Source organism: Trachemys scripta, chromosome 24 (assembly GCF_013100865.1).
Source record: "Trachemys scripta elegans isolate TJP31775 chromosome 24, CAS_Tse_1.0, whole genome shotgun sequence".
In the NCBI taxonomy this organism is placed as follows: Eukaryota; Metazoa; Chordata; order Testudines; family Emydidae; genus Trachemys; species Trachemys scripta.
In genome coordinates this window covers 12,709,436-12,728,629 of record NC_048321.1, presented here as the reverse complement: position 1 = coordinate 12,728,629, position 19,194 = coordinate 12,709,436, and the positions used below count along the sequence as shown (strand labels likewise).

Below are 19,194 nucleotides of genomic sequence, written 5' to 3'. Positions count from 1 at the left end.
GTTGTGGCTGTTCCTCCTCCATCTGGGAGGCAGGCCCTGCCCCCTCTCTGCAACACTGCTGGAAGGGCACAGTTCAGGGGGATTTGGGACTGGGTCTCTGTCACTCAGTGGTGTAGAGCAGTAATTAGTTAGGGGCCCAGGCCCTCTGACAGGGCAGGGCACCAAACAACTAGGAGGCTCTGGCCTGCAATCAATGTAAAGCAGCAGTGTCTATAAGCCCAGGCCCTCAGGCAGGGCAGAGCAGGGCAGCAAACAGGGGGCTCTGGCCTGCAGTCAGGACAGAGCAGTAATGAGTCGATAAGACCAGAACCTCAGGCAGGGAGGGGCACCAAACAGTCAGGGGTTCTGCCTCTGGTGAACCGCCAACAAATGTAGAACTTTTGCCTAGAGTGAGAGCCTGCCACCCCTGGGTGAGGTGGCAGGGGGTAGGGAGACCTGGGCTCACCCAACTCCATCAGGTCCAGCCCAGGGCCCTAACAGTGGTGGAGTGGTACACCAATAGGTCAGCAGAGAAATCCTGAGGCAACACACTGGCCAGCTGTTAGTCAGCAACACAGCCAAATTATATTCAGCTCCCCAGGCAACTTCCTACACTCCTGTTCAGGGGGAAGGGTGGAAATACCTGGGTCCCAGGATTGTTGTTCTTCCCACCAAGATAAAACTGCTAATGGCAGCCCCAGCAACTCCTCAGTATCTCCAGTGACAGGCAGGTCTGGCAGTCCCTCCAGATCTGAAGCACTAGAGTGGTCACTGTTGGGTCCAAGCTCCGGCACCATGTGGGAGACATCCTTCCCCTCCAGCAGCTCCTCTCCAACTGAGCTGGAGGGCCTGCCTTTTATACTTCTGGTTCCTTTCCCGCCCATCTGCTTTCAGTGAGATGAGCATGGGTGTCCTGCTTCTGCCCACCAGGGGGCAGTTGTGACTGTCTCTCCAGCCATCTGGAAAGGAGGCTACATTACGTTGCCAGAATAACTTTTCCATTGAAACCTTACATGACAAATCTCGTATGAGTCACTGCAATTTCATAATATTATGAATGGTCACCCACATTCAATACAGCATCACAGTTGCTAGCTTGGACGTTACCTCTTCACCACCCTGAAGTGTTCACGGGCAGGGGGTTTCTCTGGAGCCGCTCTTTGTCCTGATGGCTTGTTTTCCTTACCAGCTGCTCTTAAATTAAGACAGAGCCTCCCACACTAAATATCCCAGTGATCGGGTCACATGGTGTTGGCAATTATTTCAGCGCTGCCACAAAAAACTGATAGAAACTACGTAGTTAAAGCAACACCTGGGAATTATTATTATTTATTTATTTTCAGAACTACTGGGAGCCCCAGTCCTGATCCAGGACCCCACTGTGCTATGTGCTGTACAAACACAGAGCAAAAAGACAGTCCGTGTCCCAGAAAATCCACAATGGATAGAGACCTGTGCTGGGACACAGAAGAGCTGGGTTTGTTCCCTGTTCTGCCACTGGACGGACCAAAGGTTCTAATGGGTGACCTTGGACAAGTCACATCCCCACTCTGTGCCTCAGTTTTGCCATTTGTAAAAATGGGAAGACTGTTACTGACCTCCTTCCTAAAGATCTTTGAGATCTACTGATGACAAATACAAGAGAAGAGCTAGATATTGGTATTATAATACACAGACTGTTCTATAATATACTACGCCTAATGGATTTTAAACTATTTGGAAATCTAGAACCATGATGAAACTTTTAGCAAACAATCTGAAACCTATTGTATTCTATGTGGTTTGAAATCATTCTAGAATCCAGTGATGTCCTTGATCCAGTTGGGATTCTAGAACCCGTGAACTTTGAGTTTGAACAAATTGAGAGGCTTAGAATAAATGAAATTCCAGAGCCAGCTAGTGATGCAGAATCCAAGAGAGTCAATTAAGTTAGAACACAGTCAGAGACCTAAAACAAAGAAGATTCTGGAGCTGGCTACTGATCCGATGCCATTGATGACCCATTGAGTTTTAAAATACTGAGAAACCTAGAATTCATGGGAATGTAGAATCCAGGGACCCTGCAGGGTATATAAACATTGACATAGCTGGAACACATCAGCTTTTAGAAACATTAGGGATCTAGGAACAACTGGGATGGCAAGTTTTCAACTCTCCCTAAGTCTGGCCACCTTCACACTATTTCCTCTTTTGTGTTCTCGACTTCTGACCCGTGTCTTCCACTAGACTCATCATCATCTGACATCATCAACAAAAGCCACCATGACCAGAGCAGGAAGAGACATCCTGAAGACCTGCCAGAACTTCTCCCCCACTAAGAGGTGCAGGTTGGGGGAGAATCAGGTATTGAAGTAGGACATGAAAATGTAACTGACCAAGAGGATGCCTGTCACTGACTCTGGCACCTCCTTCTTGTAGAGCTTTAAGCCCCGGTATAGGTGGTAGGGCAGCTAGCCGTGGAAGAAGGAAACCATTTTGGCCACCATGACTTTGAACTGCTTCCCAGCCCACACCAGCTTCTTCTCCTTCATCTTCAGCCCCATTCAGACATAGCATCCCACGATGGTGCAGAAGGACAGCAGGAAGCCCAACAGGAACCGGAATATGAAGATGGCCAGGTGGACCCGTCTCCACAGGTCCTGCATCTCGGCTCCATTCCAATCTCCAGAGATGTCGTAATTAATTATACTGGCAATCTTGTCCCCATCCACCACGTGAGTCTCCCAGAAAGCCAGGTAGAGAGCACTGAGACCAAAGGAGGCCAGCCCCACGACCAGCTTCCCAGCCCAGGGCAGGGTATGGTGATTCTGGGACCAAATGGGATGGTGAGTGTGGGTGTAGCAGTACAGACTGATGAAGGTGAGAAGGAAGACGGAGGAGAACATGCCCATGGAAATGAAGGCATTGAGAAGCTTGCACATCGCCGTGCCGAAGACCCAGTGGAAATCCAGGAGGACATAGACGGCAATGAAGGGGATCAGCAGGGTGAAGAGGAGGTAGCAGAAGACCACGTGGAGGAACCAGAGGGTGGTCACCATACTCCTCATCTTCATAGAATATCAGGGTTGGAAGGGACCTCAGGAGGTCATCTAGTCCAACCCCCTGCTCAAAGCAGGACCAACCCCAACTAAATCATCCCAGCCAGGGCTTTGTCAAGCCTAATCTTAAAAACCTCTAAGGATGGAGATTCCACCACCTCCCTAGGTAACCAATTCTAGTGCTTCTCCACCGTCCTAGTGAAAAAGCTTTTCCTAATATCCAACCTAAACCTCCCACACTGCAACTTGAGACCATTACTCCTTGTCATGTCATCTGCTACCACTGAGAACAGTCTAGATCCATCCTCCTGGGAACCCCCTTTCAGGTAGTTGAAAGCAGCTATCAAATATCCCCTCATTCCTCCCTTTTACAGACTAAATAATCCCAGTTCCCTCAGCCTCTCCTCATAAGTCATGTGCTCCAGCCCCCGAATAATTTTTGTTGCCCTTCTCTGAACTCTTTCCACATCCTTCTTGTAGTGTGGGGCCCAAAACTGGACACAGTACTCCAGGTGAGGCCTCACCAATGCCGAATAGAGGGGAATAATCACATCCCTTTGTGACAGGTTGGATCACAGAAACCCCCTTGGGAGCTGCCTCCTGATGTGCAAAGACTCTGCTCCTGTTTTCCCTGCCAGCTCAGGACTCCAGCACCCTGTCTAGCTGAGCCAGACACTCCCGTCTGCCCCGACACAGACCCAGGGGCAAGTTTACCTGAAAACAGCTCACAGAAGTGTGCTTGTCTTTAGCACTCAGATGCCCAACTCCCAGTGGGGTCTAAACCCAGATAAATCCGTTTTACCCTGCATAAAGCTTATGCAGAGCAAACTCATAAATTGTTCGCCCTCTATAACACTGATAGAGAGATATGCACAGTTGTTTGCTCCCCCGGGTATTAATACATACTCTGAGTAAGTTACTAAATAAAAAGTGATTTTATTAAATACAGACAGTAGGATTTAAGTGGTTCCAAGTAGTAACAGACAGAACAAAGTAAGTCACCAAGTAAAATAAAATAAAATGTGCAAATCTATGTCTAATCAAACTGAATACAAATAAGTTCCTCACCATTTCCAGAATGCTCCCTTTTACAGGCTAATCTCCTTTTCGCCTGGATCCAGCAATCACTCACACCCCCTGTAGTTGCTGTCATTTGTTCCAGTTCCCTTCAAGTATCCTGTGGGGGGGTGGAGAGGCTCCTTCCTTAGCCAGCTCAAGACCAAAATGGAGGGGTCTCCCACGGGTTTAAATAGACTCTCTCTTGTGGGTGGAGACCCCCCTCCTCCCTCCTATGCAAAGTCCAGCTCCAAGATGGAGTTCTGGAGTCACCTGGGCAAGTCACACGTCCCTGCATGACTCAGTCTTTACAGGCCGAAGCCTTTGTCCACATGGTATCTTGTATGTCTCCAGGAAGACTTCTTATGTGGATTGGAGCATTCCAAGATACATTGTTCCCCAAGTGTTTCCTGATCAGGTACTTAACCTGGTGAATTCCTTGCTAAAGAAGCTGACCAAATGCCTCCCAAAGCTTACTTAGAAACCAAGCAAATATACAGCCCATATTCTTAACCTCAAGAAGAAAATGATATATATGTACAAATAGGATGAATAGATATAGTAGACCATAACCTTTACGGAGATATGTTACATGGTAGAGGCAGCACAAAACATATTCCAGTTATATCATACATACATTTATAAACACCTCTCCCATGGGCAAGGGACCTGTCTGGTTTTAAGATTAAATTAGATAAGTTTATGGAGGGAATGGTTTAATGGTAAAACATATTAGCTGAGGAATACCGGGCAATAGAAGGTAAATAGTATAATGGCTAACAAGGGTCAGGCTGGAGACTCTTGCCTACATGCTCGGGGTATTACTGATCGCCATATTTGGGGTCGGGAAGGAATTTTCCTCCAGGGTAGATTGGCTGAGGCCCTGGAGGTTTTTCGCCTTCCTCCGCAGCATGGGGCAGGGATCACTAGCAGGAGGGTTCTCTGCCAATTGAAGTCACCAAGACACAGGATTTGGGGACTTCATCAGCAGAGTCAAGGGAAGGGTAGGGACGGTTTTGTGGCCTGCAGCATGCAGGGGGTCAGACCAGATGATCATAATGGTCCCTTCTGACCTTAAAGTCTATGAGTCTATGAGTCTATGAAGTCTTATGGGGTACGCTGTCACACCCTCGATCTGCTGGCAATGCTCCTACTTATATAGACCATAATGCCGTTATCCTTCTTGGCAACAAGGGCACACTGTTGACTCATATCCAGCTTCTTGTCCACTGTAACCCCTAGGTCCTTTTCTATAGAACTGCTGCCTAGCCACTCGGTCCCAATCTGTAGCAGTGCATGGGATTCTTCCTTCCTAAGTACAGGACTCTGCACTTGTCCTTGTTGAACCTCATCAGATTTCTTTTGGCCCAATCCTCTAATTTTTCCAGGTCCCTCTGTATCCTATCCCTACCCTCCAGCCTATCTACTACTCCTCCCAGCTTAGTGTCATCTGCGAACTTGCTGAGGATGCAGTCCACACCATCCTCCAGATCATTAATGAAGATATTGAACAGGGCCTACCCTTGGGGCACTCCACTTGATACCGGTTGCCAACTATACATGGAGCCATTGATCACTACCCATTGAGCCCAATAATCTAGCTAGCTTTCTATCCACCTTATAGTCCATTCATCCAGCACATACATCTTTAACTTGCTGGCAAGAATACCGTGGGAGACTATATCAAAAGTTTTGCTAAAGTCAAGGAATAACAGGTCCACTGCTTTCCCTTCATCCACAAAGCCAGTTATCTCATCATAGACGGCAATTAGGTTAGTCAGGCATGACTTGCCCTTGATGAATCTATGCTGACTGTTCCCGATCACTTTCCTCTCCTCTAAGGGCTTCAAAATCGATTCCTTGAGGACCTGCTCCATGATTTTTCCAGGGACTGAGGTGAGGCTGACTGGCCTGTAGTTCCCCGGACCCTCCTCCTTCCCTTTTTTAAAGATGGGCACTACATTAGCCTTTTCCCAGTCATCTGGGACCTCCCCCAGTCACCATGAGTTTTCAAAGATTATGGCCAATGGCTCTGCAATCACATCCGCCAACTCCTGTAGCACCCTTGGATGCAGCACATCCGGCCCCATGGACTTGTGCTCGTCTAGCTTTTCTAAATAGTCCTGAACCACTTCTTTCTCCACAGAGGGCTGGTCACCTCCTCCCCATGCTGTGCTGCCCAGTGCAGCAGTCTGGGAGCTGAACTTGTCCATGAAGAAAGAGGCAAAAAAAGTATTGAGTACATTAGCTTTTTCCACATCCTCTGTCACTAGGTTGCCTCCCTCATTCAGTAAGGGACCACACTTTCCTTGACCTTCTTCTTGTTGCTAACATATCTGAAAAAACCCTTCTTGTTACTCTTAACATCTCTTGCTAGCTGCAATTCCAAGTGTGATTTGGCCTTCCTGATTTCACACCTGCATGCCTGAGCAATATTTTTATACTCCTCCCTGGTCATTTATCCAAGCTTCCACTTATTGTAAGCTTCTTTTTTTGTGTTTAAGATCAGACAGGATTTCACTGTTAAGCCAAGCTGGTCGCCTGCCATATTTACTACACATCGGAATGGCTTGTTCCTGCAAATGTTCAGCCTCAGCCGCCACAGATACAACCTCTTCCCCACCACACCCACTAGGAAGGTGATGAAGAGCAACACAGGACACGCCAGGTGAGAGAACTTCATGGTCTCTGGGATCCTGCTGGAATTTGCCACTGTGGTTGGTGGGAGTGCCATGATATCTTGTTCCACGGTACACTGGGAAGAGACAGAAGAGGGGTTGGAAGGGACAACAATTGAGGCAAAAAGGGAGAGTGGAAGAAAAGGGAGAAATACCAGAGTGGGTTGGGAAGGTAACATTAGAGAGGACCTCGCTGGTCGCCCTGTGGTCCTCCAAAATATCCAGGCTGGATATTGTCAGAAACTGGGCTATAGCTGGTGGAACCCACTGCTACAGGATAGAGCTGTGAGCAGTAGGGGAGGACAAGGAGAATAGCAGACATGGGAGGAGTGGTGAAGGGGACATTCTAGGAGTTCAGATATACAGCTATGTAGAGAATATCATGTAGCTGTGATCTGGACTACTGGCTGGCTCAGGGGAGCAGGGAATGGGCCATGGGGCCTTTCCCCTCTAGGGTGGCCAGCTGTAATCTGGCCCCAGGGTAGGGGATCAGAACTACTCAGTTAGGCGGGGATCGATGATGTTCACTCCTAGCATGGAGGAGCTGGTGCCGGTGCAACTTACTGTTACAAGGAAGAAAAAGCCACCCCTCCCCCACCCCATCTCTTCTGCTCATCTGCCAGTCACAGGAACTGCTGCTACACTAAAAGAACAGGAGTACTTGTGGCACCTTAGAGACTAACAAATTTATTAGAGCATAAGCTTTCGTGGACTACAGCCCACTTCTTCGGATGCATATAGAGTGGAACATATATTGAGGAGATATATATACACACATACAGAGAGCATGAACAGGTGGGAGTTGTCTTACCAACTCTGAGAGGCCAATTAAGTAAGAGAAAAAAACTTTTGAAGTGATAATCAAGCTAGCCCAGTACAGACAGTTTGATAAGAAGTGTGAGAATACTTACAAGGGGAGATAGATTCAATGTTTGTAATGGCTCAGCCATTCCCAGTCCTTTTTCAATCCTGAGTTGATTGTGTCTAGTTTGCATATCAATTCCAGCTCAGCAGTCTCTCGTTGGAGTCTGTTTTTGAAGTTTTTCTGTTGTAAGATAGCCACCCACAGGTCTGCTGCTATACTCTGACTCGAGAGAGCGTGCACAGTCCTTCTCACCCTCATAACACAGGAAGTCTCAATCCACCTACCTGCTTCTCTGCCCTCCAGCCATGCTGCAGCTCTGCACCAGAGACCTCGGAGATTTTGTCTGTGTCTGGGATTTTCTCCCTCACAGACTTATTAGCATGGAGTCCTGTCTGGAGAATGGGCTAGTGGTTAGAAAATGGGGGAGAGGCTGGGAGCCATGCCTCCTGGGCTGTGGAAGGGACGTGGGGTGCTGTTGCTTAGACTCTGCAAATGGGGAACCCCTCATCTGATTAACATGGAACAAAACAGAAAAAATCACCTACGTCACAGATCTCACCTACTACCTCTGTCTATTGAGTGCCCTGTGTTAACCCCACTGTTACCCAGTGGCGGGGGGTCCCACTGGTTTACCTTTACAATAGCAATTTTTTGTGGCTCCTAAGTGGTCTTAGCAAGGAAATTCCCCTTTACACCCAATGTTGGGCCCTCTGCCCATTGTTTTGACTCACCTGGGCAGCAGGTGGGGTGGAAACACAGACCCAGCAGAGAGATTCAGACGACATGTGTTTGCCCAGCAAAGCATCCGTGTATCTGTCCCCTGCATCCCAGAGCCCTCCCCTGTGTGTTGAGTTCACTCCCCTTAACTCTGTGTTTTCTACATGCTCCATCCCCACCTGCTCTCTCAGGTCGAAAAGCTGCAAACCATAAATGGAAATGATCCTTCGGACACTGTCTTAGCAGAGCAACCACCTAAGAAACAGCCATTGCTTTAAAACTAGCTCCCATTCCCCTCCCAGAACCGGGGCTAGAACCCAGTGAGAGGTGTAGTCATGGCCCCAAACCCAGCTGTGCCTCAATGCCTCAGATTGCCCATTTGTAAAAACTGGGAGACTGCTCCTGACCTCCTTGGAAAAGTTCTTTGAGATCTACTGAGGACAAGCACTAGAGAAGAGCTAGATATCACTATAGTAATACTCAGACTCTTCTATAAAACACCACGCCAAATGGATTTTAAACCATTTGGAAATCTAGAACCCCAGTGAGATTTTTAGACCAAGCAAAGAAGCTGGAACCTATAGGATTCTATATGGTTTAAAAACAGTCTAGAATCCACTGGGGTCCTAGCACCAGTCAGGAATCTAGAACCTATGGACCATATTGAGTGTGAACACTTTGAGAGACTTAAAACAAAGATTCCAGAGCCAGCCAATGACACAGAACCCATGAGAATCAGTTAGGTTAGAATACATTGATTCTAGAGCCAGTTAGTGATCTGGAACCCTTAAACACCCATTGAGTTTCATAATGTTGAGAGACCAAAAACAAATGAGACTCTCGAGCCAGCTAGTGCTCCAGAACCCTTTGAAAAAATGGAGAGACCTAGAAGACATGGGATTCTGCTGATAACAAGGAATCTGGAATCCCAAGGACACTGCTCGGTTTATAAACATTGAGATATCTGGAACCCATCAGGTTTCAGAACCATCAGGGATGAAGGAACAGGTGGGATGACAAGTTTCCAATGCTCGCTAACTCCAGGCACTTTCGGGCGCTCGTGACCGACACCAGCACCGCATTCTTGTAGAGCAGCAGGCTATAGTAGAGATGATCGGGCAGCCAGCAGACAAAGAACGAAACTATCGCAGTCACCATGACTTTGGAAGGCTTCCTGCTCCTCGCCAACCACTTCTTCTTCATTTCCAGCCCTGTCCAGCCCCGGCATCCCACGCTGGTGCAGAGGGGCAACAGGAAGCGCAGCAGGAACTGCACCCTGAACAGGACTGGATGAAGACGTCTCCTCCAGGCCTGCATCATGGCTCCATCCCCCTCTCCGGAGAAGGTTTAACTATTGGTGCAGGTGACCATGCCCCCTCCATCTCCAGGAGATCCTGAAAGCCCAGTTAGGGAGCGCTAAGGGTGAAGGAGACCAGCTACATGCCCGCGACCAGCTTCCTAGCCCGAGCCATGGTACGGTGATGGCAGAACCAGATGGGGCGGCAAGGGAGAGTGCAGCAGTCCAGGCTGGTGAGGAAGAAGATGGCAGCAAACATGCCCAGGGAGAGGCACGCATTGAGGAGCTCATACATGGCCATGCCGAAGACCCAGAGGAAATCCAGGCAGAGGTAGATGCGAACAGAGTTATAAAGCAGGATGTGAGCAGGTAGGTGAGCACCAGATGGAAGGACAAGAGGGAGGTCATCATCATCCTTATCCTTAGCCCCAGAACCCACAGCCAGCCACCCCCAGGAGGGGTTGCCACACAGAGCTGCCACTTGACTTCTCTTCCTGACCGGTGGGGATTGCTCCCATTGGCTGCTGAGCTGGCTGATAAGGTGGAGGCCCAGTGAGGGTCGGGCCAGCCAGGAAGGTGGAGGGGCTGTGAGGGGCTGGGCTGCCTGGGAAGGTGGGGGGGCCATGAGGGGCCGTGTGACAGATTGGATCACAGAAACCCCCTTGAGAACTGCCAACTGATATGTTGAAGCTACCCCTGAGCGTGTTTCCCTTGACCGTTTGGGACTTCAGGGCCCTGCCTGGTTTGAGCCAGACCCGCCAGCCTGCTACAAACCCAGACCCAGGTCTGAACCACGTTCCCCAAAACTGCAGGCTTAACTGAAAACAGCTTAAGAAGGGTTCCTGTCTCCAACACTCAGATGCCCAACTCCCAATGAGGTCCAAACCCCAAATAAATCCATTTTACCCTGTATAAAGCTTATACAGGGTAAACTCTGATTTTTTTCGCCCTCTATAAACACTGATAGAGAGAGATGTACAGCTGTTTGCCCCCACCCCCCGCCCAGGTATTAATACATACTCTGGGTTAATTAATAAGTAAAAAGTAGGATTTAAGTGGTTCCAAGTAATAACAGACAGAACAAAGTGAATTACCAAGCAAAATAAAATAAAACACACAAGTCTAAGTCTAGCACAGTAAGAAAACTGAATACAGATAAAATCTCAACCTCAGATGTTTCAATAAGCTTCTATCACAGACTAGACACCTTCCTAGTCTGGGACCAATCCTTTCCCCTAGTACAGCCCTTGTTATAGCTCAGGTGGTAGCTAAGGTATTTCTCATGATTGCAGCCTCCTTTGTTCTGTTCCACCCCTTATATATCTTTTGTACAAGGCGGGAATCCTTTGTCCCTCTCTGGGTTCCCACCCCTTCTTCTAAATGGAAAAGCACCAGGTTAAAGATGGATTCCAGTTCAGGTGACATGATCACATGTCAGTGTAAGACTCCAAGCCCACATTCCTCCCAGCCTGACTCACAGGAAGGCCTGCAAGCAAACAGAGCCATCTGCAGTCAATTGTCCTGGTTGATGGGAGCCATCAAGATTCCAAACCACCATTAATGGCCCACACTTTGCATAACTACAATAGGCCCTCAGAATTATATTTGATATTTCTAGTTACAGATACAAGAGTGATACATTTATAGAAATAAGATGACCAAACTCAGTAGATTATAAGCTTTGTAATGATACAAGAGACCTTTTGCATGAATCATATTCCAGTTACATTATATTCACACTCATTAGCATATTTTCATAAAATCATATAGAGTACAACGTCACAGGCCTGGAAGGTGGAGAAAGCAGAGGGACCATGAGGAGCTGGGAAGGCGGAGGAGCCGTGAGAGGCTGGGCCGGTCAGGAAGGCAGAGGGGGCATGAGGGGACGGGCTGGTTGGGAAGGCGAAGGGGCCGTGAGACCCTAAGGAGGAGCAGGAAGAACACAAAGGAGATTGGAGGAGACAGAAAAGGGGAAGGGGAAGAGAGAGACAGACGTGTGCAGCCCGTGCCCTAGCAGTGAGAAACACGGCATTTCATTCTCCTCCCTGCACAAACCCATTAGGCTTCAGCCACACACAGGGTAGAACCAGAACCCTGGGCCCCCGCACCTGTACCCCCCAATCTAACTCAGTACACTCCTCTCCCCGCCCAGAGCCACGGCCAGAACCCAGGAGTCCTGACTCTCAGCCCCGCCAAGCTAACCCTTTGGACCCCATTCCCCTCTCAGAACTGGAAATAGAACCACTGTTTTCTGACTCCCCACACAGACCTGCTCTAACCACTAGAACCCACTTCCCTCCCCAGCCTATGATAGTACCCAGGAATCCTGGATCCCAGGCCCTACCCCCCCCAACCACTAGACCTCACTCTTCTCAGAATTCAGCCTTGGTCTTGTGTACCGTGCCGCTGGGGGCTGTTTTCCCAGTAGCGTTGGGTTCCCATCGGGGATCTCAGGGTCCCAGTTCTGAGGATGGGACCTGTGTAACGAACACTCTGGGGAGGGCTGGGTGTGACTGAGATTTTATCTAGGACAGGAAGGGGCAGCATTTCACATGAGTTGTCTCATGCAGGGATGTACCCACAACATGTAGATAGCACAGGACCTCTCACAGCTATTGACCTGATCTAACCCCTAGACCCCAACCCCTCCCAGAGCTGGGGACAGAACCCAGGGTCCTCCCTCCCAGTGTCCCATGCACTAGCCCATTAGATCCCACTCATCTCCCAGAGGTGGGGACAGAACCTAGAAGTCCTGGCTCCAGCCCCCCTGCTCTAATCCACAAGACCCCCCACTCCTTGGCTGGGAGTTGCATCATTTGTGACTCAGCCTTTGTTGTGAGCTAACAGTGCGGGGTTATCTCTCGGTCATGGTGCAGCCCCCTCTCAGGAAAGGATTTGAGCAAAATACAGGCCCTTCCTCTTCACGGGGCCATGCCTCAATAGATGAGCTTCTGGCCAAGCATCTAGTGCATTAGAGGGCGGGGGCTGGGAGCCAGGACTCCTGGGTTCTATGCCAGGCTCTGGGAGGGAGTGGGAGCTAGTTTTAAAGCAATGGCTGTTGCTTAGCTGGTTTCTTTGCTAAGACAGTGTCCAATGATCATTTCCGTTCATGGTTTGCAGCTTGTGGATCTCAGAGCAGGTGGGGGTGGAGCATGTAGAAGACACAGAGTTAAGGGGAGTGAACTCAACGCACAGGGGAGAGCTCTGGGGTGCTGAGGACAGACTCACGGATGCTTTGCTGGCCAAACACACACCATCTGAGGATCCGTCTGTGCTGGATCTGTGTTTCCACCACTCACTGCCCAGGTGAGTCGAGACAATAGACAGAGGGCCCCACGTTGGGTCTAAAGGGGAATTTCCTTGATAAGGCCCCCTAGAAGCCACAGAAATTTGCTTTTGTAAAGGCAAACCAGTGGGACTCCCTGCCCCTGGATATCAGTGGGGTTAGCCTGTGAGACTCCTTGCCACTGGGTATAAGTGGGGTTAGCCTGTGAGACTCCTTGCCACTGGGTATCAGTGGGGTTCACATGGGGCACTCAATAGACAGAGGTATTAGATGAGGTCTGTGACATGGGTGAATGTTTCCCCCTTAGTTCATGTTAGTCAGACGAGTTGGTCCCCATTTACAAAGCTCTACGCCAGCTGTTCTCAAGCTTTCCAGACTACTCTACCCCTTGCAGGTGTCTGATTTGTCTTGCGTACCCCCAAGTTTTACTTCACTTCAAAACGACTTAAATCAGTGCAGCTGTGACACATCTGTATTTTTATGTCTCTTACTGAAAAATTGCTGATTTTCTCATTTTTCCCATACAATTATAAATTAATTGGAATATAAATGTTGTATATAGAGCAATATAAGGAAGTAATTGTATGAAATATTAGTTTCTACTGACTACGCTAGGGCTTTTTATGTAGCCTCTTGTAAAACTAGGCAAATATCTAGATAAGTTGATGTACCCTCTGGCAGACCTCAGCATACCCCCAGGAGTACACATATCCCTGGCTGAGAACCTCTGGTCTAAGCCACAAGACCCCAACTTCCTCCCACCACCCAGGAGTTCTGACCTCCACCCCACTCCCAGAGCTGGGATAGAAACCAGGAGTCCTGGCTCCCAGCCTGCCTTTCTCTAACCATTAGGCAAGTCTACAGGGCACAGAGGACACCAAGCTAACAAGGTCATGATTGCACAGTCCCTGATAGAGGCAATAGCCCAGAGGACCCTGCTGCAGGGCTGGCAGCACGGCTGTGGGATAGAGAAGCAGCTTAGCGGCTTGAGGCTTCCTGTGCTACAATGAGAGTGAGAAGGACCCTGCACACTCTCACGAATCAGGATGTAACCGTACAAGAGATGGCGTGGGGGAAGGGTGGCTTTTTCCACCTTGTAGCAGTGTGTTCCACCAGCACCAGCTCAACAGAACCAATCCCCACCTCCCTGAGCCAGCCAGTCCCCACCCTGGATCCAAATTGGAACCAGCGCCTCATATGCCATTCCCCACCCCCCTGAGCCAGCCCATTCTCCAGATCACAGCCACATGGAATTATCAGCATAGCTGTGTATTTGACCTACTAGACTGTCCCCGTCACCACTCTTCCCACATCTACTATCCCTCTTTCCCTCCTCTACTTCCCATAGTTCTACCTTGTAGCAGTGAGTTCCACTGGCTATAGCCCAGTTGCAGAGACTATCTAGTTTGCATATTCTGGAGGACAAGAGGGTGCCTAGAGAGAACCTCTCCAATGTTGCCTTCCTAACCCCCTCTTATTTCTCCCTTCCTCCTCTTCCCCTCCTCTGTCATGCCTTCTAACCCAAGTTCTCTCTCTCCCCAGGGCACCATGGACCAAGGCAAGACACCTCTCCCACCAACCTCTGGGGCAAATTCCAGCCAGACCCCAGCAACTGTGAGCGCTGCTCACCTGGCTGCATCCGTGCTACTCTTCACCACCTTCCTGGTGGGTGTGGTGGGGAACGGGCTGTGCTTGTGGGTGCTGGGACTGAAGATGAGGAGGACAGTGACCACTCTCTGGTTCCTTCACCTGGTCTCCTGCTACCTTCTCTTCACCCTGCTGATCCCCTTCTTCATCGTCTATGTCCTCCTGGGTTTCCACTGGGTCTTTGGCATGGCCATGTGCAAGTTCCTCAACACCTGCATCTCTGTGGGCATGTTCACTTCCGTCTTCCTTCTCACCCTCATCAGCCTTGACCGCTACACCCTCACTCACCGTCCCATCCAATCTCGGAATCACCGCACCGTGCCCCGAGCTCAGAAGCTGGCAGTTGGCGTGTGGCTGGCCTCCTTTGGTCTCAGCGCTCCCTACCTGGCTTTCCGAGAGACACACGTGGTGGATGGAGGCAGAATCATCTGCATCAACAATTATGCCCTCTCCGAAGACTGGAACGGAGCTGAGCCACAGGACCTAGGGAGACGGGTCCACCTGGCCGTCTTCATTGTCCGGTTCCTACTGGGCTTCCTGCTGCCCTTCTGCACCATCGCGGGCTGCTATGGCTGCATGGGGCTGAAGATGAAGGAGAAGAAGCTGGCATGGGCTGGGAAGCCCTTCAAAGTCATGGTGGCTGCAGTGGTTTCCTTCTTTCTTGGTTGGCTGCCCTACCACCTCTACCAGAGCTTGAATCTCTACAAGAAGGAGGTGCCAGAGTCGGTGACAGATGCTCTCTTGGTCATTTACACCTTTTCATCCTGCTTCAATGCCTGCTTCACCCCCATTCTCTACCTCTTTGTGGGGGAGAAGTTCTGGCAGGTCTTCAGGACGTCTCTTCTCACTCTGGTCAAAGCGGCTTTTGTTGATGATCTCAGCAGCAGTGCCCCCGAGTATAGTGGAAGACACGGCTTTGAAGTTGAGAACAGAAAACAGGAGATGGTCTGAAGTTGCCCAGACTTGCCATCCCAGCTGTTCCTAGATCCCTGATGGTTCTAAAACCAGACGGGTCTAAGGTACCTCACTGTTTATAAACCCTGCAGTGTCCCTGGATTCTAGATTCCCTGCTCTCTCCAGAATCCTATGTGTTCTAGGTCTCTCAATTTTTTTATACTCAATGGGCCGTCAATGGCACCAAATCAGTAGCCTGCTCCAGAATCTTGTTTCTTTGTTTAGGTCTCTGACTGTGTTCTCACCTAACTAAGAATCTCTTGGATTCTGCATCACTAGCTGGCTCTGGAATCTCATTTATTGTAAGTCTCTCAGTGTGTTCCTACTCAAAGTGCATGGGTTCTAGATTACTGACTAGGCCTGGGACATCATTGGATTCTAGAGTGTTTTCAAACGACATAGACTTCAACATGTTCCAGATTGTTTTCTAAAATTGTCATTGTGGTTTTAAATTTCCAAATGGTTTTTAATCCATTAGGTGTAGTATATTATAGAAAGAACAGGAGTACTTGTGGCACTTTAGAGACTAACAAATTTATTTGAGCATAAGCTTTTGTGGGCTACAGCCTACTTCATTTGGTGCATAGACTGGAACACACAGAAAGAAAGTATTTATACATACAGCTAACATGAAAAGGTGGAAGTAGCCATACCAACTGTAAGAGGCCAATCAATTGAGATGATCTATCAGCAGCAGGAGAAGAAGAAGAAGAAAAAAAAAACACCTTTGAAGTGATAATCGAGATGACCCATAGAAGGTGTGAGGATACTTAACATGGGGAAATAGATTCAATTAGTGTAATGACCCAACCATTCCCAGTCTCTGTTCAAACCTAAGTTAATTGTATCTAATTTGCATATTAATTCAAGTTCAGCAGTCTTTCTTTGAAGTCTGTTTTTGAAGTTTTTTTGTTGCAAAATTGCCACCTTCAAGTCTGTCACTGAGTGGTTAGAGAGGTTGAAGTGTTCTCCCACTGGTTTTTGAATGTTATGATTCCTGATGTCAGATTTGTGTCCATTTATTCTTTTGCATAGAGACTGTCCAGTTTGGCCAATGTATGTGGCAGAGGGGCATTTGCTGGCACATGATGGCATATATCACGTTGGTAGATGTGCAGGTGAACGAGCCCCTGATGGCGTGGCTGATGTGATTAGGTCCTATGATGGTGTCACTTGAATAGATATGTGGACAGAGTTGGCATCGGGCTTTGTTGCAAGGATAGGTTCCTGGGTTAGTGTTTATGTTGTATGGTGTGCAGTTGCTGGTGAGTATTTGCTTCAGGTTGGGGGGCTGTCTGTAAGCGAGGACTGGCCTGTCTCCCAAGATTTGTGAGAGTGAGGGATCATCTTTCAGATAGGTTGTAGATCTTTGATGATGTGCTGGAGAGGTTTTAGTTGGGGGCGGAAGGTGACAGCTAGTGGCGTTCTATTATTTTCTTTGTTGGGTCTATCCTGTAGTAGGTGACTTCTGGGTACTCTTCTGTCTCTGTCAATCTGTTTTTTCACTTCAGCAGGTGGGTATTGTAGTTTTAAGAATGCTTGATAAAGATCTTGTAGGTGTTTGTCTCTGTCTGAGGGATTGGAGAAAATGCGGTTGTATCTTAGAGCTTAGCTGTAGACAATGGATCGTGTGATGTGTCCTGGATGGAAGCTGGAGCCATGTAGGTAAGTATAGGGTCAGTTGATTTCCGGTACAGGGTGGTGTTTATGTGACCATTGCTTATTAGCACAGTAGTGTCTAGGAAATGGACCACTTGTGTGGATTAGTCTAGATTGAGGTTGATGGTGGGATGGAAATTGTTAAAATCATGGTGGAATTCCTCGAGGGCTTCTTTTCCATGGGTCCAGATGATGAAGATGTCATCAATGTAGCACAAGTAGAGTAGGGGCGTTGATAGGTCATCTCAATTGATTGGCCTCTTACAGTTGGTATGGCTACGTCCACCTTTTCATGTTTTCTGTATGTATAAATATCTTCTTTCTGTGTGTTCCATTCTATGCCCACGAAAGCTTATGCTCAAATACATTTGTTAGTCTATAAGGTGCCACAAGTATTCCTGTTCTTTTTGCGGATACAGACTAACACAACTGCTACTCTGAAACCTATATTATAGAAAAGTCTGTATATTATGATAGCGATATCTAGCTCTTCTCTAATACTTGTCATCAGTAGCTTCAAAGAGCTTTACTAAGGAGGTCAGTACAGTAGTCTTCCAGTTTTTACAAATGGGGAAACTGAGGCACAGAATGGGGAAGTGGCTTGGCCAAGGTCACCCAGTAGAACCTTCAGTCTGTCCAGTGGCAGAACCGGGAACAAACCCAGCTCTCCTGCATCCCAGCCCAGGTCTCAATCCATTGCATTTCCTTAGATTGTGGGTTCTCTGGGACACTGATTGTCTTTTTGTTCTTTGCACAGTACCTAGCACAGAGGGGCACTGGGTCAGGACTGGGGCTCCCAGAACTACCTGAAATAAAATATAATAAGTAATAATCATTCCCAGGCATTTCTTGAACTAGATAGATTCTATTAGGTAGTGTAGCAGCCCTGAAATACTTTACAACCACTGCATGACACGTCACTGGGATATTTAGTGTGTTCAGGGTCTGGCTTAGTTTAAGAGTGGCCGGTAAGGAAAACAAGCTGGCAGAACAAGGAGCGATTCCAGACAAACCACCTGCCTGTAAACACTTCAGGGTGGTGAAGAAGTAACACCCAAGTAACCAAGGAGATCCCACCTGCCAGCTCTACCCAAGTTAGAAAACCTTGGCCAAGGCTCAGGTCTAGCAGATGAAAAGGAGGATAAAGACTTCAGAACACACACACACACACACCTCCCCCACGGTGGATTCTCCATCTCCGGCAACTTTTAAGGCAGGACTGGGTGTTTTTCAAAGAGGTCTGCTGTAGTTCAATCAGGAACTAATTCAGGGATGTTCTGCAGGAGGTCAAAGTAGGGGACCACCATGCTTCTTCTGGCCTTGGAATCTCTGATTCGATGCAGAGTTGAGGCAGATGCTGTTGAGGTGCTTCACCAGTTGTCACCTATGGCCCACTGGGTTGTCTGAGGAAGCCAAGCCTGCGTAGGCCACCAGCCCAAGGTGGAGGCTCTAGGTAAGTTAGATGTGCATTTTACTGTTCAGATGAAACAAAACTGACAACCATAACAGATACCACCTCTCGCTGATTCAACATTCAATAGGATCTCATGAATTCTTGGAGTCCTGGCCAATTGTTAACCTCTTGGGTCCCAGCTATGTCAGTGTTTGGAATGTGATCTGATCCAATGTTGGCTAGTGTCACGGACTCACAGATCATGCCCACTCTTGGCCCCGTGTGGTCCGTGGGGGGTGCCCCTGTTAGTGAGACAGCCCTTCGCNGCGAACTGCTAGCGTTACTAGATTATTTTTTGTAGCTGGAGAAAGCAGAAATAAAGGGTTAGAGCGGATGCAGGGGCTGGGCGCTCTGCCACTACTGGGTTCTATCCCTGGCTCTTGGAGGTGAGGGGGGTCTGCAGTGATGAGCTGCCAAAATCTTAACAACCGGCTCCCTCCTCACCCCACAAGGGGGTCGTGGCCTGCACCCGCCCCCCGGGACTCCTGCCCCCTATAACCCCCCCCGTTTCCTGAGGCCCCCCCCAGGACTCCTGCCCCGTCCACCCTCCTTCCCTGTCCCCTAA

At 48.7% G+C, this 19,194-nt stretch overlaps 3 pseudogenes; 1 reads left to right on the top strand and 2 right to left on the bottom strand.

Moving 5' to 3' along the window:
- Nucleotides 1-2,152: 2,152 nt before the first annotated feature.
- On the bottom strand, nt 2,153-8,401 carry LOC117869867 (annotated as a pseudogene).
- A 922-nt stretch (nt 8,402-9,323) lies between these two features.
- Nucleotides 9,324-12,072, bottom strand: LOC117869866 (annotated as a pseudogene).
- Nucleotides 12,073-12,723: 651 nt separating this feature from the next.
- On the top strand, nt 12,724-15,514 carry LOC117869554 (annotated as a pseudogene).
- The last annotated feature ends 3,680 nt before the right edge of the window (nt 15,515-19,194 follow it).